Below are 23973 nucleotides of genomic sequence, written 5' to 3' on the forward strand. Positions count from 1 at the left end.
TAATAAAGTTAGACTGTTAGAAAGTTAGACTGTTAGAAAGTTAGACTTACTCATACTTACATTAGACCTGAATTTGGTCAGGGGAAAAGAAGGCTGACTCTTCCAAAGCAAATCATGATGTACACTCATATTTTCTATTCTGTCTTAGATTTTCTACTTAGTCTTATGACCAGAAAAAGAGAGGCATATCTAGTTTCACTTATTTTTTAATTTCATAAAATTCTGTTTTTAAATTCTTAAAAAAAGATGAAGTGAAAATAGATATGCCTGAGTTATATTCTGCTGTAGCCAAGTGATTGGCTAAAATGTAGTTAAAAAAGTCATAAAAGAATGTCAGCTGGAAATGTGCTAATTGGAGTCATTATATAAATTTTAGCRTGTAGTAGCCTACATCTCTTCCCAAACTGTAAACACAAGTGTACCAAGACACTATCTTAGATTTGGAGATTAAGATTAGAAACAAAGACTCCTTTTTCTGTTTTCTCTTTTCTAGTCATCAGAGAAGAATAATAAAAAAAAAAAAAAAAAAAAGTTTTTATAATTATCAGTCTAGTTTTTATTCTTTCTGTAATAGAGTCCATATGTTCAAGACTCAAGACTATAGTTACAGAGTTTTGCAAGATAGATTGTCTGATGCTTTGTTACAAGACAGGCTGGGTTTAGGTTGGTGATAGAGTATGTAAATGTATTTTAAGTTGGAGTTCTCTTATAGTTCTTTCTTTGTATTATTTAACTATCTGATTCMTTGAGTTTTTTTATTGCTTTAGCATTGTATTTCAGGAAGATTCTGCTCTGTTTTTTTCCTGCTCATGTTAGACAAACATGTTATTTTCCTTCTTCCTTGAACAGCTCCATGCTATGTTTCACTAGCGAAGAATCACTCTTAAGGATCTAGAGGGGATACATTGTCAGTGTGTCTAGATGTTGGTCTTTTAGGAAAGCTATTGAAAAGATATATCTGTTTTCTTCCTGGTTACAGAACTGAGACCACACACACGCACACAGGCGCATACACACACACACACACACACACACTTGTTATTATTAAATTCCTTTAAAAACCTCTACACTTTGTTAGATTACATTAGCTAAAAACAATATCTTCCGCCTGCTGATAAGAAGGACTGTCTTCAAGAAAAAAAAAGGCAATACGGTTATATTGCTGTTTTCTTTAAGCAGAGAAGGTGGCTTAGAATACATGGCAGGAAAATTGAATTTCAGTATAAGAAAGTGAAAAATAGAGTGTCAAAAGTCATTAAAGATTAGGAGATAATATGAYATGCTTCCTTTCTGCTCTGGTGTTATTCAGATTTTTATTCTGATTGAGGGAATATTGACTTTAGCAGAGTGATACATTATGATTGTCAAGAATAGTGACCAGTCTACATGTTAGTGCACATACAGATCAGCTTCCTTTACTCAGATTCTGTGCTTGATTTCATTTACAGCCTGTATTGATGTATATGGAAATTCTTGGAGACATCTGAGAAATAATTTAGGACAACAAGAGGTGTAATACTATTTATTGGCATTAAAAATTGCTAGCTAATCTTTAGATGTTTTTCTATTTAGAGGAAGAGTTACCTTTATCATAGTCTATTTTGTAATTCCAATCAATATGCCTCACCAGAGTGAAATTCTAGCTTCTCTAAAGCAGTGCCTGTTATTTTGCAATTTCACTGTTCCCAGAACTTCATTTAGTGTCTTTAATGTAGATTTTGAAAGGAGATATGTATAACCTGGAACTATTGTGTCTTGTGGCTAACATCTCTGCCTTTGATTTAACATGAAACAATATTTTGACGTTTGACCAGAAAAGAATTTCACTATAAAAATGAATTAGAAGGGAAGGAAAACAAAGAACCAGAATAAAAAGAAGTGCATAAAGTAGATACAACCAGGGGAATTACTTCCGAAWTATTGTTAAGCCATCATTATTCAATACCTTTCTGTCCTTGTGAGTTGAGAGTATTGATACTTTAAAGACTGTCTGATTGACTAATATATACATTTAATTGTACGGATGTGTGTGTTGGTGGATCACAGGATGAGAAGTTCAAAGAAAAAAGTAGTTTATTTTTCAGAAAGCTGTGATAAGTTCAAACTATTTTCCTATCAGTTTGAATGTCCTTCCCATCTAAACTCAGATTTTGTTGAGTTATCATGGACAAACTTTATATATCCATTGGTTCAGGCAGGCCTACCATATAGGCTATTCTGGAGCTACACAGCCAGAAGGCTCCTGTACCCTATGCCACAAAAATCTGTCAGATATTCAAGAATAAGGTCTTTACCAGGCTCTTGGGGTCCTTTCAACATGGCAGAAAAAATAGTTAGAATTAGGATTTCAAGATCTGGGGCAGATCATAGTGTCTCTTACTTGGTTTGAATAGTCATTTTTAAATGTTGTGCTATTAGTAAAAGAAGCGATATTTCCACCTGAGTAGAAAAAAGAATGAGTTTTGTACTCTGATCTGTTTGTAATCTCAACCAATTTAAAATGATGCTAGTAAATGCTTCTCTGACAGGTTAAAATTATTTAGGAGTTTAAGTAATTTAGTCATTTATAAAGTCCTTTAGTATCTGCTGTAGTGGAATGCAATATATATGCCATCTGTATTCTGCATTCCAAGTTTTGGAAACATTTTACCCTGATGGGAGCTGATCATCTAAGTATTGTAGCATATAATCTGTAGTATAAGATATTCATAGCTSTTTATTTTTAGAAATTGATATAAATTATTCCATAACAGTTTTGAAAATTAAGTGTTTATTGTGAGCATACTTCTTTTTATCTTGGAATTGCAATAATGAGAGTCATCACTGTCCATCTAGTCTAATGACTTTTCTCCAACAATATCCAGTAGGAGATGTTAAGCAAAACATTAAAGAGCAGAGCAAACCAGAGAAGGTCTTTTCCTGCTTGTTTCAAGCAGTGTGCAGATTAATGGCTATATTAGACAGAGGCTACATCAAGCCACTGTATTTAATGGTTGCAAATGGTTGTTGTCCAGTAACTTCTCTCATGGTTTTATAAATTTATTTATGCTTCTGGTTTATTGTGAGTTCTCTTGTTTTATCATATACATAGAGATATATGGATAGATAGATACATTATATAGAGAGACAAATATATATATATGTATATATACATACCCCTGTATATATACTCCCCTGAGCAAGTTTGCGGACGATACTAAGCTGGGTGGCCAATGCTCTGGAGGGCTGTGCTGCCATCCAGAGGGACCTAGACAGGCTGGTGAGTTGGRCAGACAGGAACCTCATGAGGTTCAACAAGGACATGGGCAGGGTCCTGCACCTGGGGAGGAATAACCTCAGGCACCAGTACAGACTAGGGGTTGACCTACTGGAGAGCAGCTCCACGGAGAGGGATCTGGGAGTCCTGGTTGACACCAAGTTGATCATGAGTCATCAGTGTGTTCTCGTGGCCAAGAAGGCCAATGGGATCCTGGCCTGCATCAGGAGGAGTGTTGCCAGCAGATCAAGGAAGGGGATCCTGCCCCTCTCCTCAGCCCTGGTGAGGCCGCACCTGGAGTATTGTGGGCAGTTCTGGGCTCCCCAGTATAAGAGGGATGTGGAGCTCCTAGAGAGGGTCCAGTGGAGAGTAACAAAGATCATTAAGGGAATGGAACATCTCTCATATGAGGAGAGACTGAGTGAGTTGGGCCTGTTCAGCTTGGAGAAGAGAAGGCTGAGAGGGAATCTGATTAACATGTATAAGCTCATGAAGGGAGAATGTAGGAGGAAGGGGCCAAGCTCTTCTGAGAGCCAGAGRCCAGTGACAGGACAAGAGGTAATGGGTATAAGTTGAAACACAGGCAGTTCCCTCTMCATGTGAGGAAGAACTTCTTTACGGTGAGGTTGGCAGAGCTCTGGCACAGGCTGCCCAGGGAGGCTGTGGAGTCTCCTTCTCTGGAGGTCTTCAAAACCCGCCTGGATGCCACTCTGTGCCACAAGCTGTAGGTGTGCCTGCTTGAGCAGGAAGGTTGGACTAGATGATCTCTAGAGGTCTCTTCCAACCTTGAACATTCTGTGATTCTGTGATTCTGTGATATTGTGCAGAACATAGTTTCTTCTGATGATTTTGAATTGCTGATAGTATCACAATTTACCTTTTGTAAATTATGAAAAATAAGGAATAATTGCTCACTATTTAACCTTTTCTGTATTAGTCATGGTTTTCTGAGTAATTAATTGATATCCTCCAAAAAGTTATGTAGGAGTATGAAGCAGGAGATTAGGTGATTAATGCCTACTGTATAAATGACTTAGGTGCAGCAGTGTGGATTGCCCTGTGTCCTTTGGCCACTGAAAGCTATTGGAGTGACATAACACTAGCATGCTTTCATGTACTTAATTTAAAATAGTAGGATCATTACTATTACCATGAGAGAAATACTGCTTCTTCTCCACTGAATATTTTTTTGAATTGCATCGCTGACACTGAGGTTCAGTTCCAGGAGAAAAATCTTTCCAGTTTCCAGGAGAAAAAAAGGACTTTCTTTTCAAAAGAGAAGAAACAAATATGAGAAGAAAGGTGGAAAAAAGAACAATGATTTTGCTTCTCATTCTTCTCATCGTAGAAGTAATGGGTGTTTCATGGATGCTACTTCATTGTTGAATATATAAAAATGATTGTTTGATTTCATAAAAAAAAARCAAAAGAGAATAAGGCAACTTTAGAAATACGTTGAGTGTAAAGAGTTGAAAACAAATGGATTAAAAAAAAATGCCCTCCTGCTTGTTACATACATTTGTTTACTTTCAGAAAACTTCCTGCAGTTGTCCCAGTTGCCACCCTGGACCTAGTAGCACTGTTTTAAACACYGTTCACTCTCTGGTAAATCATTTGCAATAACTATATTGATACAGAGCTTGTCCTATAGGATTTTGATCCATGATTTAAGCCTTCGAGTATCTCTGAAGTTTAAAAATAATGCTTCTTACAAAGTTTTCCTATGTTTCACTTCAACATTTAACTAGACAACGATAGGATAACTTTTCCTGGTGAATATCAAAATTATTCACAATTAAAATCTCTTATATCTAAGTAGTTACTGTTTCAGACCTTGCCAACATTAGAATATCAAAATACTACTTTTATGGGCCTGAACGGAAGACTGCCTAAGATAGAGGAGTGTCTATTTTGTAAAAAAGGAGTGAACTTTTGTAACTTTGTAAATAAGGAGTGAAGTCAATTCAGGAAGATGGCAAACTTTGTTAAAGTCTTGAAAGGCTTAGTATGAGTCACAGTGCGTACTGGAAATATCTGCTCAAACTCTTCCAAAAAACATGTTATATGAACTTTTGTAAATATATGTAATTCAGGCATAGGAGAAGCAGAAATGAACAAGAAAGCTTCATATCAGATTAATGACTTACWGAGAAAAATCTGAACATATGCTCTCCTCTTAAGCTAGCCTTAGCAATTTTAAGTGATGATGCATTTGAACAGAAACTGTGTTCTTAAATGGCTAAATRATCACCTTATGTTCTTGAATCTGAAGTGCTGTTATACAAAGTGTTGTGGACTTAATGATAATTACTTTGTAAAAATATAAAAATGTGTATGCAAAGTGTAGCAGTATTAGGGGTAAACTTATTTTGTTACCTCAGTAGAACACCACAAAGAAACATCATCAGATCATAAAGATATGATGGGCATGAATTTAAACATTATGTTCACTTATTTAATTTTTTTAAAAAAATTAAACTAGTAAAAAGCCTTGATTACAGATAAATATGTTTATCTCTGCAAATACAGCTGTTCAATGTCTTAATTCTTCATTTTAAATGAAASTGACTGGGATAAATTAATAAAGTTTTGATATACAAGTATAATAACCATTTTTCCTATTCATTTCTGCAGCATAGCTTCACTTTCATCTTTTCTAGAAAACATCTTAGAATCTAATTATTAGAGAAAGTCAAGAGGATTAGCTAATGGAAGAAATAAATCAGCAGTGTTATTAGAGCATGAAATCAAGTATATTGAATGTAAAACAGAACCCCTATATTATATTTAACTCACATGAGTAGGCTTATTCAAATCAATGGAAATATGTGCATAAATAATACTTTCCAKAATTAAGTCTTTGAATAACCATTTCTAGTATCTGGACATAGTGGTCATGGAGAAAATTCAATTGTATGATAGTTCTCAGCTCCCTTCTTGTTTTGTTAATGTTGAACTTGTTTTATCTGAGCTGGTTAAAACTTCCTCTACAATCCTATTCAGGAAATTACCTCAGCCTTTGCTTAAGTATGTCTTTAGTGATAGCTTTAAGAATACCTACATTTATCTATGSTGGATAGGTGTTTTTGTGTGCTTATTTATGCATTCTAGCAAGAATACTCATTAACAGCAAAATCAAATTCTTTGGCACTTAAGAAAAATAACTTTTAGCACGTAATCTTAAAAATGTTTTTGTCCTGTAGCATGCTTTGGTATATTCTAGGCTATATGATTTGGGGAGGTAGCTGTGAGAAAACTTAAAACTCATTTTTCTTTCCATAACTTGTTTTAATTATATATAAAGGCAATGTTAATGTTATACACTGTAAATAATAAGCTGCTAAAGCTTACTGATTATAATACAGCTTGTGTATTTTCAGATGTTTCTGATGTAATATTATTGCTTCTTTTTGGATTGTATATTAATAGASAGTTTTCAGAAACCTTTCCATGGCTTTATTTAATAGTGGTGATAAGATACTTTTTTCCTGATGTTAGATGCCTACAATGAAAAGATTATATTGTGCAAGTCATCACAGGCTATTTTTATAGTCAGTGCAGAAAAATAGGGCATGATTCATCTGACCTCTTTCAGCCACTTACATAGATAAATTGTGCCCCAGAAGTTATTTTTCTCCTTTCTCTATAAAGTGAACTTATGTGACTAGTTTAATTGGAGATGTCTGTATTATGAATATCTGAAATTCAGTGAAGTGAATCCTGCCCAGGATGTCTTCATACTGAATTATGTAATTGAAGCAAGAAATCTTGTGTGGTTACAGACCAGCACTGTAAACTGAAGAGTTATGCTAAACAGTAAGTCAGCCTTCAATTTTGCTTAGTTAGATCTATCYTCTCCTCTCGCTTCCTCTCTCCTCTTCTCCCCTCCTCTCCCCTCCTCTCTTCTCCTCCTCCTTTCTTCAAAAACACGGAAGCAAATCATAGAAGTAAGAGACAGTTCCTTAGGCAAATGGATTGTTGGATCCCACATAGATGGAAGGGTTTAGCCCATGTAGATCAAATTCAGTTGCCCTCCTAGACTTTTCCCTTTGTTTGGGAAGAAGAGAGGTGCAGGAAATCTTAGCAGCTGTCAAGATTCCAGAGCTCTAGAGAGCACTTTGTGATGTGTTTTACCATAWTATATTTTCACAGTAGTGTTCACAGAGCTTATCATGGGACTTGCATCAAGCAGCTAGAAGGATCAAAAATATGGTTTGGGGTGTAGTGGGGAAAGGAGAGAACCAATCTGCATAAACATCTCTCACCTCTGCTGTTTTTATCCTTATCTTATAAGCACTCTGCCTTTATACACTATCCTCCAAGATCAGTTTAGATCAGTCCAGTTAAGAGCACAGCCCAAGATGATCAAGGATGTAGAATCTGAAAGAGAAATCTCAAGAATGTTAATGAAAAAATGTAGATCCAGTCTTTGGGGAGCAAAGGTAAGCTGGCAGAAGGTGTTMTTTTATGATAGCAAACTCCTAGATATATTTACATTTATACTGCTTTACCCTGCTTAGCAAAATGCTGTAAATCAGTTTCATGTGAAAATTCCATTAGACTAGCTGAAGGTTTGTCTGTTATTTCTGGAAGTAATATAAGGGGGAAAAAAGTTGCAAAATCTGAAGTAATATGATGCAGCCTAAGGTGGGGGAGGAAGATGGAAAAACAGAAATATATAAATATTATGGAGTTTGTTCAAATGCCCTTCTAAGTCTTTATTGAATAAACATTAATGAAAAGAATTCGTCAGAAAAATAAATCTATAGGAATATGTGCTGAGAGCAAGGGATTTATTAACTTAAACTAATATAATTTATTTCTGAAGTCAGCAAATAGCACCTGAATGTAGTTAATTGGAAGTGACTCTGCATTACAGGTTTCAAAGTAATTTCCAGAGGTTCATGAAAAAAAAAAAAAAAAAAGGTAGTATTGGATTGTAGATCTCCTTGTAATAGGGAAAAAAGAGTCAATGAGAATACTTCTAATAATACTTTTCATTTTTTCCCCAAATATTCCAAGAGTTTATAAAAAAAAAGAAATATTGGAAATATAGTTAACTAGGATGCTTTCAAGTCTAAATGACAAGAACAAAAATATTAATATAAAATCTGAGCTTATCTCTTAAACTAGTGTTTCAGATAACCAGGTGGCAAATAGGAAGTCAGATTGTCTCAGCTGTGAGACAGTGGCAGTATGGCTTAAAGCTTGGCACAAGGCATGCATGTTTAATTGGAAAAAGCTCTAAGCTGCATACACTTTTAAACAACTACATTTCAGTCCTGGAATGCATAAGGAGTGACCAAATCTTGTCTCTGGGCCATACATCTGTGGCAAAACTATTGTAAAATGAAGATGAGTAGATCAGGAAACACCCACCAGATGTGGGTGCAAAATGTGGCATTGGCTGACTCTGTAGCACAGGGAGTGAGGATATGACATTTAGGAACCGTTGGAGCCCACACAAGTGATGTGGTAGAAGGTGATTTGCAAAAAGAGTCTTGACAGCACATAAAAAACAAATAGATACTCTACTTTTCTCATCTGAGCTGCCAGGAAATTTTTGGCAACAGATTACTGTACTTTTGATCCCAGTAACTTTCTATCCTACAATTATGACTTAATAAGGAAATTTGATTGTTGGACTTGAGGAAGGGAAGAGACTAAAAATTGTGAATCGTTAAGCTAACCACTACGCAAAAAGTACACCTTAAAATTAACTCTCTCCATTGAGTTCCTATAAAATATGGGATAATCTCAATTTTAGTATGTTTTGTCAGTGTGCCAAATCCAATTAGATATCAGCCTGTATTATTTTAATGGTAGAAGATCTTTTTCTCATACCTGTGTGCAGTTACCACTCCCTTCCCTATCGAATGAGATGTTGCCATCACTGTGGTAGAATATTGAAATTTTATGATSAAAAAGAGTGTATGTTACAAAATGTAACACCAAGATCCTTTGAATGTAGCACATTACAGATAGTCATTGAATTCCTGGAGTTAGAGATCTCATAGATGACCAAAGGCAGAATTTATGCTTTTGAACTAATTTTGAGTTGGAATGGCTCCTGGCCATTTGATTTTTTTTTTTTTTTTAACTAATAAGACTCTTGTTTTAGGAAGAGAGAATGCTGAATAAGAGTACTGACAATGAATGTTCATGTCATTTCTAGAAGTATGTATTTTTCTTGGACGGGCACTGTTAAAGTGGATGTTAGTATACTGACACATTTCTGGTGTGAAAACCTGTGGCCTTATTAAAGTTATCAGTAAAGTTTTTCTTGATTTTTAAGACAAAGATCTTGACTTTTAGTCTTAAACTCTTCAAAGAATGAAAAATTGATGATGAGTCATAGTTACTCATAATCTGTATGCCCTTGGTATGATACAACTTATTTAAGTCTTTCTGCTACAAATTGCAAATACAACTGTATTATATGATTAAATAAATGAGAATTAAGTTAATTCAGACTGAAAGCAGAAAATTATTCTGTTATGAAAATAATTTAATAATTTATTTTGAAAWTTATCAATTTTGATTAAAAATAGGAGGTCTACATAAAGAAATTTTTTTTAACGTTTTTTTTAAAGTCAGTAGAATATTTAAAGTTGAATATTCTTGTTATATGTTTGTGGATATTGTTGTTAATAGGGGTTGTTATGGCAACCCCTCTTGAGATCATTCTTCATATGAGGAACCAAAGATAGTGTATCTTTATCTCAGGATTTCTAAATGATTCCTAAAGCTACAGTATTCCCATTTTTTTTTCCAACTCATCTGGGAAGGGGCTTCAAAATATGACATATGTAACTGCTGAAACAGTTTCAAGTGAAGAGGTAGAAAAAAAATAGTGATGATGGAATGAAAAAGGAAGTGAGGTTTCATATTGATTAATGCAACTGTTTAAGAGATGTTAAGTTAAAGGGCAGTCCTTCCCATATTGCGCTTGTCCGAATTCAGTGCTGAGTGAGGTACAGCTGCTTTAAGAGCAGTTTACACATGCAGCCGTGTGCAGCACGTTGGAACCTCCAAGTCTGCTGTCATTCCTGCTTTCTTTGGGTGAGCCAGAAAGACTCTCTGGCTTTGTGCTATGCTCCAGAGCAGAAAAATTATGAAGATATCAACTGTCCTATCTGCCATTGTTTTTTACACAGAGGAATAGATTTTCAAACCAAAATGTTAGGGATTCTGTATTGCAGGATGACAGGGAACTAACCACAGAGCCATAGAGCAGGTATAAATGAACACTAGCTCATGTTTGCCCACACAAGAGCTTTTGGGCCCTACGCTATCTCTTCTTTCAGCGGTGATTTAGACTGGGGTCTAGGTTATACTGAGTGARAAAGGTGGCACATTTTGACTTCACCTCTTTAGGCATTCTTTGCCTAAGATGATTTAGAGAAAGCATCATTTTTAAAAAAATTATTCACTTTATTTTTTTTTGTTTTTTGCTCAGGAAACTGGATTTTTAACTTACTACATACTTCTCAGGAGCAGGCTGAAAAGCAAAGAACTCCAAAGAATTACCATCTATTCCAAAGAACAAATGTTTCAAACTTTAGTCAGAATATTTATGTTTTATTGGTCCTGGGAACTGTATGAGAACTGAGCTTCAGGTATCACTTACTTCTGTTCTACTCTGCTCTCTGGTGAGATTTCATCTCCCATACTATAATACTGCTTGTTGTAAGTGTTCTTGCCCTTGGTGTTCCCTTGATATATCATAGCAGAAACTCAGAAATTTTGGAATGTTTTAGTTTTCCTGTTATAATCAGAATTTTCTTCCTTATACCTGAAATATGACTTACTCCTTTCTTTTTAAGTCCCACATTTTCCTCTCTTATAGTCTGAAGAAATGTGGAAAGCCCTGCTGATGTGTTAGAATGAGAAGACTGAGTGTGTGTACTAAGTCCTAATGAAGAAAAGCCAACACCCTACATGAAACACAATGATGCAAGAGAGAGCTTGCTGTGGTGCTGGTTTCATACTAGAAAAGCTGCCTTACAGTATAATCATCTTTTAAACTAAAGATAAATATGGTGATGGGAGCATGCTACTTTTGAGTCCTTCAGAGGATGTGTATACATAATTTCTGTCCACATAGCTTCATAGAAAAGATTTCTTTCCTGAAGAATGCATATCAAGCACCTTAGGTCTTTGGTAGGAGAAGCAAATGGGTGCACAGGAGAAGCAAATGGGGGCATTTCAGGTGTCCTTGAAACTGAAGCATGTAGAATGCAGAATATTCAGTATTCCATCTGAAATGTATTTTCCTTTCATCTCTGGTAGCCAGCAGTTTAAGTCCATTGTCTATTTTATTTTTACTTAGAGAAGGATTGCTRTAAGTTTTTCCACAGAGAAATCTGTAATCCCCTGGGGTATGACAGTGTTTGAAGAAAATTAAAATGTATACCATGTCCTGCACAAACATGTATAACTAAGCTGGAAAATATAGTTAAAAAATGTCTACCAGTGTTATTCAAATGTATCAGACTGTTTTATTTCTCAGAATTCATAAGTGTTTGATATATTTGGTTGCTTTTATTCACAGTAGTTGATGATCCAGAGTTTTCCACTTGGTTGTATTTCTACATATGTGCTATGGATGAGAGCTAGGAATTTCTGTGTTTATTTCATTATTATTTCATTGCCAATGATCAGCCTCAAAGTTTTCACTTCTTTACACAACAGAGGAGTGATGGAAATTCAGCCTTAGCATTCACTGTGGGGAGTTTGGTTAAATTGTGAAAATGCATCTTATAACTCTGATTTCTCTGTCTTTGCCTACAACTGTTGCTGAAGCACTAAACAACTTTTTCAGTGACTTTCAGCTATTATCTGAATGTATTACCATACTGAATCTTTGCATTAAAGTTTTGAATGACTTTTTCTTTCTATCGTCAATCATGAAATGATGAAATTAGGATCTTTATATTTGCATTTTGTCTTTGAGATTTTATGCTAGGTGATGCAACTGACGTATCAAATGTAAAACAACAACCCATAGTCACTTTAAGCAAGGATAGGTGAAGCGGAGACTTTAAGCAAGAACTGCCTTACCTTTCTTATTCTTGGTGATCATATCCAGGAAAATGAGGAAGCCCCAGAAGCTCAAACAGTATGTTGCAACAGATTAAAAACATATCCTAGTTCTTAGCATAGTAGGTCTCACCTTCTAGTCTTCTTTGCATTTCAGTAAATGTCAGTATGTGCCTGGAGCACATGACTGCACATGTTTTGTCTGGGTACCTTGACACCTTTGTCTTTCCCTGACTTCTAAGATGTGGCACTCAGTTTGGCCACCCTGCCAAGAAAGCTCTTTGCTCTTCTTATGAAGACTTCTGCCTCCTAAATTCCTTTGCGATTCCTCCTAGTACCCCATGGGGCACCCATGATGGCTCCCCAGCTGAACCTCCTACATCTCTGAAGGACTCATCTTCATCCCATGCAGAAAGCAGTATGTAGGCTGCACCCAGTAGACAGCCTCCCCTTTTGCTGACTGTGCACCTCCTTTTAAAAATAAAGCTTCTTACTGTATTCTACTTCTAAAGTTCTAACATATTTCATAAGAGTCCAAAGTGATTTGAGGATTGCAAGCTGAGAAGATTGCTGCAGTTCAAATATTGCATTCCCTGAGGTCAGCAACAGCAATCCATCAACACTGAAAGGAGTAGTGCATGTTTTAGACGGACTCAATTCCTGAGAGAATCTTTTTATTTTTATTTATTTATTTCAAGTTCAGCTGTAACAGAAAGAGAATGAATGGATCATTTATGCGGTGAGAAATATTCTTGATGAACAATGCTGGAAGTAAACTCTTGCTGCTTAGGAATTTAAGATTCAGATTTCCAAACACTTGCTATTCAGTAATACAAAAAGCATCAATATTTACTGCCTATTATCAAGGGGTCCAAGTAAATTCAGTAGGTTTAAAGGTCAATTCCATAAGAATAATTCATGAATTGGCATTATCTCACTGCAAAAAAATATTTGGTTATTCATTCAATTTGGACTTTTGAAGCAAAGTTATCCTCTTTTTAAAAGATCAATAGTAGTAAGAAGTAATAGCTGGAAGTATGTGCTATAAGAATATAAGAACAAATTAATAATCATGGATTTCAGGTATTTTCTATAGGAAGCCTATATTTTTCTATATGAATTACTACTTTAGCAATAAATATATTAATTTATAATCTACAGGTGCATTTTTCTTTTGAGTCTCCTATTAAAGTTAAAAATTTGATGTTACCAGACATTTTTCTTTCTTTTCTATGAAACTATATTTAGAAGTTAGTGACAGATTAAGCCTCCTGCTATTTAGACTATTATTGCTTAAGCTAAGTCCTCTTAGGAGGGCAATATTTTTTTTCCCTCTCCCTCTTTTCTGAGAGTGAATGTTAGTTTGAAAATGCTGCAGGCAGCACAATGAATATTCAAKGAGAAGTTTGCCTGTAACCCCTGCATCTCCTATAGAGCATTAAGACTGACTTTAAAGGCTGAGAGAGGGATGGCATTGTGTGCCTTTAAATGCAATGAGATTCATTTAAGGAGATATATATTAAAGCTGCTGTGGATGGCCTGATTAATGTAATACCTCTGTGAATTKATTGTTTCCTTCAAAGCAGCACCAAGCAATATTTTATGCCAAAAATATGTATCGGGATTGATTCTCCTGTTAAAACCTTGGTTTTATGGCTAATCTGCTGTATCTGATCATCAGAATGGATGTTATTTCTTCATTTTTGCTTTTTTTTGAATACACATACAAGTTTGAAGTTATATATGTGTTTGTATTTATTACATAATTGCATGGTAACAAAGAGGAATACATTGTGGCTTTTGTCAGGAATTAGTGAGGTTTACATGTGCCAATGCAAAGACAGAAGTAGATTCCTCAAAGTCAGGTATGCCTGATATCTATCACATATGAAAGTATTTTCAATCAACTGCATTGTTGCACCAAAGAAAAACAGCCTAAGAAAGTAGTATATTATATGCTTTGATTAAGGCAAAAGCACCAAGGAAACCCTGTGAGGCAACCAGAGCTTCTTGTGAGATGTCAAAAATATATGTATAATTTTCCTCTTCCTAGATAAAAAATCAGATGCATGATGCCCACATAAAGACTAACAGCTTGTTAAGTGAGGAAAAGATTAGTGAGGGAAATGATTTCATCTGCTCAAGAGAGTTAGCTAAATTGGTTTAAACAAAGAGTTGTCACGAACAGAAATGAGTCTGAGAACTGCTGGTAGCTGAAGTATTTCCTTTCCCAAATCCAAGGTATAAGATCTAATAGATGAGGGACTTGCAGTCTCATGCAATGGCACCCTAAATAGAAAAGAAATCGATGTTTGATGAAACTTGGTTATTTACAATGCTAACTGCGTTATTAAAGATGAGCATTCCCGTGTCTTCAGTGAAAGTCAGTTGGTTACTAGACACATGCTGAGCCATGCTAACACTTGTAGAGTCTTATTAGGTGGAAAACCTAGCTGCAACAAATGATCTTTACCTCTCAAATTCTCAATCACTGCATGGTCTGCTAAACCAAGCATCTACATTGTGCTGTTGACTGATGCAGTTCAGAAATATTCAATATCTAGCATGGGAATCAGTATCAGCTTAATTGTGGCAAAATGGAGTGGGCTAATTCCTGGAGAGAAGGGTTGTTTAGCTGGACTGCATTTGCCATCCCTGACAGAGTCCTTCTGCCTGGACCCCCATATCCACTGCCCTCTGCCACTGTAGGCAGGGAAGGCACAGGATGGAAAATGAGGATGGTTTCTCAAACCCTTTTTCTTAAGTATAGTGCTGAAGAAGATGAGGGCAACATTCCTCTGGCCTGCCCAGAAATTTCCAGTCCAGTCCATTTTCAGTTCCATGAATATTTTTGCTGTGCTATAACATCAGAAGATGATTTATTGGAATGGAAATATTTGTATAACCTTCTCTGTACCTATAAATAGTTAAGCGCGTATGTTCAGAGAATACAAGCCAATTGCAGTGTGCCCTCAATAGCAATTCTGAAAAATTAAAATTATTTGTTCATTGTACCTTTGAGAGAATGACGGAGTGATGGTATGCCATGTAGCAAAAAAAGCTTTCTGTTTTCAGTCACTGCCCTCCAGACTGATGTACATGTGTATAGCTAGTGGCTAGCTACTGCCAAAAACCTGGTGTTCCAGACTGAAAAATGAACTGCCTGAAATTTCATTTAATGTGTAAATGTGCTGGTCATGACGGGGTTTTGGAGAATGTTTGAGAATTTGAGAAAAAAAAAAAGGCTTGGTGTAAATGGATAAATAGCAGCTGTGAATCCAGTTCTACTTATTTTTATTGTTTTAAATCAAATATTGCATGTTTGTTTTTAAAATACCTTATCTGTAGAATAATGATCCATTTTGATTTACAGAGAAATATTTTTAAAAATAATATTTACATGTCTCTTGTATTTTTTTAATASGGAAGAGGTTAAATTGAACAGATAAATTAAGACTATTAATATCAAGGTATCAAATACAGGGACACTTAACTAGTTCAAGATGGGAAAAAATCTTTAGAGTATTTCATAGATATTCTTTAGAAAAATCAAGGTATCTTAAACTTCCTACCAATAACAAATGAAACAGACAAAATTAAAGGAAACGTGCTCCCATGGAACCTTGAAGCATTTTTATTTCAATAGAATCCCCCTGTTTCTGTGTTGTCTTTTTTTTTTTTTTTTTTAGAATTAGAGCTCTTCATTTATCTGTGTTTTGGTTTATCTGTTTATCTGTGTTCTTGTTGCCTATGTCAGAAAATCAAAGGAGAGATGACTCAGGTGGCTTCCTAATTCTCCTCTCTCCAGATCCAYCTTTACTCTTGTATAATGATGATATACAAAGCTACTGTGCCTTGGAAGTACTCTTAGAAGTACGGGATGCAGGATATTGAGTATTAATGTCTTTGATAAACTGCTATTGCATATAAGATCTAACTGACTTCTTTTCATTGTCTGAACGATGATGTCCAAATTACTATATTTGCTTCAGGATGCAAGAAGGAACATGCTGTAGTCATGAGAACAGGCAAAAATTGCAATTCCACTGAGATCATGAAGCACACATCCTGGTTATAGTGTCTTTTTATGGGAAACAGAGCTAATAAGATTTCTCAAAAATAGATGTTAACTAAATGGTGGCATGTCTCCTTCATTTCTACATGTAAAGAGTCYAAGAATAATATTAGTGGGCTTCAGATCAATAGATCTGTCTGATAATCATTATATAAAACTGTATTGTTGTATTTTTTGTTCTTTTCTGCATTTTTCCATGTATTTTCATTGTAAGGATCTATTACAACTCTTCATTTTTGTCATAAGCATTTCTGAGAAAAATAATTTAAGAATGATACAGCTTTAAGAATCGTATCTAAGCATTGTACTGAACTGAAAAGAATGTTGATCTATTCTTTTCATAAGAGTGTGGGAGGAATTAAATCAAATATTGATAATTAATGCAGAATCAGATTAACAGTCATAGGTAAATTGATCATTTCTGCATGGATTTTTAACTGTTAATATATAAATTCACCAGCCACCATCACTTTTAAAATTTGATGAGCTTAACACAATGAAAAAAAAGATAACCTCCCTTAGAAGGTCTGAAAATTGAAACATTTTCATTTACATGGTTTGAAAATATTTTCCCCTCCACTCAGCTTGCTATAATATTGCACTGGAAATGTTTCAGGTCTCAAGAGTAAACTTATTTAATCTCAGCAAAGCCATAACTTCTGATGAAATTATTTTTGGTGATATACATCTTCTTTCTTAAAATTCTACACAAAAGTAATGATGTGATAGATAATATAGTTCCGTGTTGGTAGCTGAGAAGGAATGATGTTAATGACTTTTAATGTGTGCTGTTCACAATTTCATTAAAAGATTCGTAAGTAAAACCACATTACTTGTGTATAAATTTTAAAGATTAAGTATTTTTTAAAAAAGTAAGTAAAGCTACATGAATAAATATGCAGAGGAAGAATATCTTGAAGGGTGCAAAGCACTTGTTTTTGGAAAGGACTGCCTTGTAACATCCTAAATCTACCGTCAAGATGTTAAAGATGCATTGTCTCTCTTTATCCTTCTTTGCACAGAGACATTCAAGTAGATTGCAGTATGCCTACAAAAGTGCAGATGAAGTCACATTGCCTAACTCTTGCCTTGGATGTCTTGGTGTGCAAACAGCTGTAGTCAAGAGTTGTTCTAGCATTCTGATTGCAATTGTGGCAGGGGAGGAAGAGAATAAGAATGAACAATCTAAGACTTTTCAGTGATGTATAACATAACTGGCAGAATACGTGGTGCAAGAGATCAAACACTGTTTTCTAGCCAACAACCAGTTGTCATCTCAGCAGTCTTTTCAAGTGCTGTTTTGTACACTTGTAACCTGTGCTTTACAGTGCAGGTTGAAATGAAATAGCAACTCTGCARACAGCTGGTATATCATTTTGTGTATGCAAGTCACAGATAGGCATATTCTAACCCTAATATAATCTTGGATTTGTAGGTGAAGAAGTTAAAAAGGTTAACTATCAGTTAGCAATGTGGCTTTGTAGCCAAGAAGGCCAATGGGATCCTGGCCTATATCAGGAAGAGTGTTGCCAGCAGGTCGAGGGAGAGGATCCTACCACTATCCTCAGCTCTGATTAGACCACACCTGGAGTATTGGGTACAGTTCTGGGTTCCCCAGTACAAGAGGGATGTGGAGCTTCTAGGGAGGGTCCAGTGTAAAGTGACAAAGATGATTAAGGGACTGAAGCATCACTTGTACAAGGAGAGACTGAGTGAGTTGGGCCTGTTTAGCCTGGAGAAGAGAAGGCTGAGAGGAGATCTGATCAATATGTCTAAGTATCTGAGGGGAGAATGTCCAGAGGAAGGGACCAAGCTCTTTTCAGTGGTGGCCAGTGACACCAGGACAAGGGGCAATGTAAGTGTAAGTTGAAACACAGGAAGTTCCATCTGTGTGTGAGGAAGAACTTTCCTGTGAGGGTGACAGAGCCCTGGAATGGGCTGCCCAGAGAGGCTGTGGAGCCTCCTTCTCTGGAGATCTTCAAAACCCACCTGGATGCCACCGTGAGCCCCATGCTCTGGATGTCCATGCTGGAGCAGGAAGGCTGGACTAGATATCTCTAAAGCTCCCTTCCAACCTTAACCATTCTGTGATTCTGTGAAATAGGAAAAGACCTATTTTATTGCTTTTTTTCYAGCACGTGAATACATATAAACCAAAAATATTCAGAGACTGGCTAAGAACAATGAAACTCACTCACTCATAAGTTATATGAAAATTAGTCATTCTTAGCATGTGAATTAATGGTGCTATTAGCAGAACGAGATTATTAGTTGAAGTACTGCTCCCCTTTTCTGTTTTAATATGTGTAGCACATCTATGAACCTACAGAAGAAAAACTAATCTAGTGTGGCATCTCTGTCTCATTATAGTCATATGATATCATACTCTCCTCTCATCACAATCATATCTTGGCTTACTTTGTGTGTAATTAATTACCATGGCATTGAAATGAAAAGTGTTAATAGCATTAGATGCTGTATGTACAACAAAGTCATGTCTCTGGTTATGAAAGGAGGAGAGATCATTTCTAATATTTCCCTTAATTTTTACAATGACTGGAAGACTAGATTTTAATAAATATGAATCTAAAAGAGAAATTAAGAGTAATTAAACCTAGAAGCCTTAGGCTTATATATCTCTGAGAGGTTTTTAGGATGCATGGAAATTTAGAGATTTCGAAGATGATACCCATTCACTGGCAGATGTCAAGTGCTGAGTGCTGACAAATTGAAGATTATATTCCCATGAGGCCTACAAAGACTTGCAGCTTAACAAAGACAGCAAGATAATCAAAATCAAACTTCTCAGTGATTCAAAAAAAAAAAAAAGACCCCTTTCTTGATCTTTCTGTAGAACTTTATTATTTTGGGGCTGACAGCCCCAGTGACAGTCAGTAACTCTGACTCTCAAAGAAATACCTTGTTTATGTTTATGGCTTATTCATTGATGTTTGTTAACACTGAAATGACAGCAAAAGTAAAAAGATGTCAGTTTTCCCTAAATTATAGTTACTTTATTGATAAAGGTTAAACAGATACAAAGGGATAAAATCAGAAGTAATAAAGAATAGTTCTTTACTTACTAGACCTTTATTTTGAAAAGATTTTAAAGATTTTTTCAGTTTTCCATTTTTCKTTTTTTTCTGAAGCCAGGTTTTGTATCATTAAATAGCATGCAAAATCTTATTCATTTTCTCAAAAGGCCTGGAGAAAAACTGCTATTTAAACACTGTGAAGGAAGGATCAATTTCTGAACAGAACATATGGGAAGCATTCTTCAGGTATAATGTGAGCTTTAACTTCCATCCTAGCTTTTCAAATCCAGACAAAAATTTTGTTGAAACTTTAAGAGAGACTATTTGAAGGTTTTAAAAAAGCTTTTAAATCTGTGAAAATAAGTTGAGGAAATTGYTGTCCATCAGCAATCGATCCCACAATTTCTTTTTGACTTCACTGTGAGGGAGGGAGCTGAATCCCTGTGGAAGGAAGTGAACTTAGCAATCCTGGAAAATAGTGTTATTTACACTCACACATTGTAGTGCCATGAAAGGTTATGTTGTTGTGCCTCACACAGCAGAAAAATGCCAGTGGGTGCTTGTCACTTCCAGTAGACTTGGTGCTATTGCTCAGTAGACCTGAAGCTAAAAAGTAATTGTCCCAGACCTGACATTTTGCAAGTCATTGCAAGACAAGACATTTTGCAAGTTGCTGTAAAATAACAAGCAAGGGGAAGGAGCAGGGGGCTTTTAACAGATTATTAAACAAGGCAGCATTTTAATCATTGTTTTTTTCAAGAGACCTGAGAACCTGAAATTTCACACAAACTAACCTTCGCTTTAAATGAGTATGGACAAAATTTATGTAATTACAGTTACACATCAACTTAGATTTGTGAGGAACATTTTTATATTACCTTAATTTCCTGTTTTATTTCCAATTAGTGAATTGAATTATACTACATTCTAATTTTATCTCCAAGGACCTAGTCAAATGAATTTTATTTATCTGACAATCTAAAGACAATGTAGGATACCCTTTCCTTCCAAAAGCTACTCTTATACAAGCTATCTTACAGGCTAGATTACAAATTTTTAGTATTGATTCAGATGTTATGAAAACTATGTAAGGAATTTTAATATGTGAATATCTTTTTGCAGTGACTACAGRCAAATTCTGTAACTTCTTCCTATTCACAGAAATTTACATTCTCCTCCCATACAAGAAAGAAGGAAGGAGAAAGGTTGTTATTGTCAGTCTGAAAACTGCTTTTTTCCCCCCATAATTTTCCAGTAAATGATGCTACTATATCAAGACAGCTGAATTCTGTTTTATTTCTCACATTCCATATCCTTARCAAGAAAAACTGACATCAAAGAATGTTTGTTTCTACTTAGCATTAGGTGAAAAGAAACAGAGAGACAGATGCGGGAACTTATTATGTTTTTAGTGCATGATGTATAAAAACATGAACAGAAAAATATTGGATTTTATGGAGAGTTTTGCCAAGGAAGGGACGAAACCAGGAAACTTGGATTATATCAATCAAAAGTTTATTTGCAGTAACAGTTAATGAAGGTCCATAGGAAATCAGTAGGAGAAGAGAGAATGCCAAAATGGGAGTGATTTCTCTTCCTAGATTTTTCTTGTCACTCTTCCTACATTTTTCACACCAAGCTGTAGTTCTGTCTCACTCAGACGCTTGGCCTATATTCCAGACTAGACAATAATATTAACTGATGAAATCTTCACAGTCTAGCAGCACTTTTATTGCATAATAAGCATCTAAGGATCTTTTGAATCTGCATTACAATATTTTGGATATGAACCTCATTTCACAAATAGCCTCTTGCTTACACAGATATAGTTGATTTTAATGATGGCTAGGTTCAGTCAAAAACCAAAGCAAACCAAAAAACTAACATTTCATCAAGCAAGATTAAATTTTAAAAAATCAGACAATATCTGAAGAATCTTATCAACTTTGATGCCCATTCTAAATTCTGCTCTCTAGGATCTGTCCAAACAATTGTTTCCTCATAACTCAGGTAGCCTCAAACACTTCACCTAAAACAACAGGAAAAGTCATATGATTTAGACATTGTGTCTTAAAAAGGATGGGATATTGTTARTGCTGGGCAAAAGCATTGGAGTTTATTTGCAGTGCTTTGTAAGATGTAAGAAGTTGATCTGAAAGTTTATTGAAAGCCTTATGTCCCTTTGTCTTTCACTGGTGCAGACCATCTGGATATTTACAATATTAGGGTCCTTACRTTTTATAGTTTATACTATAAAACTATAGTTTATACTGCTGAGGAGGAACTCTCAGATGGTGAGGGAGAAATTTGTGTTCTCTGAGAAAAAAAATGCAGGTCATCTTTGGAAGTCAGAAACAGTGACCTGGAAAGTATCTGAGATTCTGTGAGAGACCTGAGAGTTATCACAGCGCAAGACCTTTTATAATTGCGGTTAAATGTAAATGCCACTGAATCTTTCAACAGATATTAATTGCAGGCTAGCAGAATTGCTTAGTGGGTTGGAGAAGATATGGTGAGAAGATGTGTGTACATTTAGAAACAGAGATTAGCTTTTAGCTTTTGGAACAACCTGAATTACATACTTAAATCCAATATTAAGAAGAAAATTGTATGCTGCTTGAGAAACTAGCTAAGCAAATGAAGGAAACCAGGCAAGCTGGTCCTTTCTTCTGTTGCATACTGACATGCTAAAACTAAGTTTAAAATACAAGTGAACTGATGTTCAGTACTCATTCAGAATTTACTTCATGGAAAGAATTAATGAAATTAGAGATTGATACAGGTTTTAGGAACAACATTTCTTTCTAAAAGCCGTCCAGGTGTCGGGCTGCAAGGAGTGCCACAGCCTGATGCTTCTGATGGACGGCCTGGGGGAGCGCACCTGTGTGAGGCGTGAGCAGGTGGGGGACCTGCTCCACATGGTAGCTGAACTAAAAGACGAGGTGGAAAAGTTAAGGAAAATCTTCTTTAGTTAAGGAGATTAAAGTTAAGGTCAGAGAGGAAGAAACGGGGGCAGGCACCTCCTTGATGGCCCATCACCCCATCCCCAGCAATCTAGTGGCCTGTGAAGGGTCCTCTAGGACTGTAAGAGGCCATAGGGCAAAATAGGAGAACTTCTGWGAGCCCGCCCAGTCAGGCTGCAGCTGTCCCAACAAGGAGGAGAGGCACATTGGGAGCCCCACTCAAATGCCTCTACATAAACACACGCAGCATGGGGAATAAACAAGAGGAACTGGAGATGCACGTGCCGCTACAGGGCCATGATCTCATTGCAATTACTGAGACATGGTGGGACAGCTCCCATGAGTGGAATGTGGCCATGGAGGGCTACACGCTTTTCAGGAGGGACAGGGTAGGAAGGCGAGGTGGCAGAGTTGCTCTTTATGTGAGGGAGCAACTGGAATGCATAGAGATCAGCACAGGGGAGGATGGAACCCAAGTAGAGAGCCTGTSGGTGAGGATAAAGGGGCAAGCCAGCAGGGGCGACACGRTGGTGGGAGTTTACTAYAGGCCTCCTGACCAGGACGAGGAAGTGGACGAGGCCTTCTGCGGGCGGCTGCGGGAAGCCTCCCAATCACAGGCCCTGGTCCTCCTGGGGGACTTCAACCACCCTGATATCTGCTGGGAAACCACATAGCCAGGAACAGACAGTCCAGGAGGTTCCTGCAGAATATTGCAGATAGCTTCTTGATACAGGTGGTTGAGGAGCCAACAAGGGGAGGGGCGCTGCTGGACCTGATACTAACAAACAGAGATGGTCTAGTGAGAAATGTGAGGGTTGGGGGCAGTCTGGGCTGCAGTGACCATGAGATGTTGGAATTCACGATCCGACGTGGAGGAAGTGGGGTGAGAAGTAGGATAGCTACCCTGGACTTCAAGAGAGCCARCTTCGACCTCTTCAGGGAGCTCCTTGGAGCAGTCCCTTGGGTCAGGGTCCTAGAAGGAMAGGGGGTCCAGGAGAGCTGGCTGATATTCAAGCACCACTTCCTCCAAGCTCAGGATCAGTGTATTCCCACAAAAAAGAAGTCGAGTAAGCGGGGTAGGAGAMCTATATGGATGGGTAAGGAACTGCTGGGCAAAGTGAATGAGAAAAAAATAGTGTACAGCTTGTGGWAGAAGGGACAGGCCACGTGGGAGGAACACAGGCGCATCGTCAGAGAATGCAGATGCGAAAYGAGGAAGGCCAAAGCCCAGGTGGAATTAGAGTTGGCGAGGCATGTCAGGGACAACAGAAAGGGTTTCTACAAGTATGTCAGCAGCAAGAGGAAGACAAGGGGAAAATGTTAGTGCACTGCTGAATGGGGAAGAGGCCTAGGTGACGGAGGATGCCGAGAAGGCAGAGTTACTAAATGCCTTCTTTGCCTCTGTCTTTACTGCTAGGGTGACCCTCAATGAGCTGCAGGGCTCCAATAGAAGAGATATAAATGGGCTAGAGGAAGACCTTCCGCGGGTTGAGAAGGACTGGGTTAGGGATCACTTAGGCAAACTGGCCACTCAAAAATCTATGGGCCCAGATGGGATGCACCTGAGAGTGCTGAGGGAATTGGCCGAGGTTATTGCTCAGC

This window comes from Nothoprocta perdicaria, unplaced genomic scaffold (assembly GCF_003342845.1).
Source record: "Nothoprocta perdicaria isolate Ctin4 unplaced genomic scaffold, notPer1 scaffold_135, whole genome shotgun sequence".
NCBI classification, from domain to species: Eukaryota; Metazoa; Chordata; class Aves; order Tinamiformes; family Tinamidae; genus Nothoprocta; species Nothoprocta perdicaria.